The sequence below is a fragment of the Miscanthus floridulus genome, chromosome 6 (assembly GCF_019320115.1).
Source record: "Miscanthus floridulus cultivar M001 chromosome 6, ASM1932011v1, whole genome shotgun sequence".
Classification (NCBI taxonomy): domain Eukaryota; kingdom Viridiplantae; phylum Streptophyta; class Magnoliopsida; order Poales; family Poaceae; genus Miscanthus; species Miscanthus floridulus.
The window spans coordinates 143,631,627-143,632,626 of NC_089585.1; positions in this window are offsets into that span (position 1 = coordinate 143,631,627).

A 1,000-nucleotide genomic window follows, 5' to 3' on the forward strand; every position below is an offset into this window, starting at 1 on the left:
GGTCGGCGTACTCAACGTCGGGAAGCCTGTCCAAGTGTCGCCGATCGGGGTGGCGGGCGGGGAGAGCTGTTCGAGATGGGGGAAAGGCGGAAAGCGCAGCTCTGCCCAGGAACTGGAAGGCATCTCTTGCTCTCGAGGTCGTCAGGGCATCGGTTTCGTTTCGTGGCTGCATGTGGCGACTTTGCCCGTTTCGACGAACGAGGCGCATTCATTCACCTTCGTCTTCTGCGCTGCTGCCATGCCATCCGTTGACAGCCGGTGTGGACGCGTAGAGTACAGTCTGCTCCTCCATGAGCCACCATGCATCCACGGTGCATGCCGACGAACGGACGAAAGGCAGCTACTCTGGGGCCGCATCCTCTAGATTGTGCTGGTGGGTGCATGCCAAGATTTGCAGGTGTTTAGAAATGAAATGATGGCACGGATCGACCGGGCAGAGATTATTTCTGTGCATGCCGCAAAGTGTCTACCAAGTGGTGGAGCCGTGAACCCGTGAGTGGTGACAAGACAAAAGGGAGGAAAGAAAGACGGCCTCAGCTGCGAGAAAGGGTGAACCCAACCGAACCGAGGGCCTTTTTCTTCCCATTCCGCTCCATACCCGCTGAGCTCCGTGCCCGTCACACTGCTCTGCTGGTCACTGGCTGCGTAGAACGGCAGAAGTGTGTAGGATAGGACACGGACACTGCGAGAGGAAGTCGCTGGAGAGATGGATGGAGGAGGGGCAATTATTGGTGCTTCATGTGCGTCCATCCACATCCACTGAAGGCTGAAGCACTGAAGCTTCTTCTCCTTGTATGGGCATGGGGCATCAATCCATCATCGGATCCTTTGCTTCTGAGTGCACTGTAAGTAGTGCACCCGCTTGCAGTCTGCATGCACGAGGTACACGCGAAAATTATGAGAGCGAGGCCATACATGCGCATCCGTGGGACAGGATCAGTCTCGAGCGAGAGTTGTTTCCTGCTTTAGTAAGTAGTAGGACTGTAGGAGCATTTCTTAT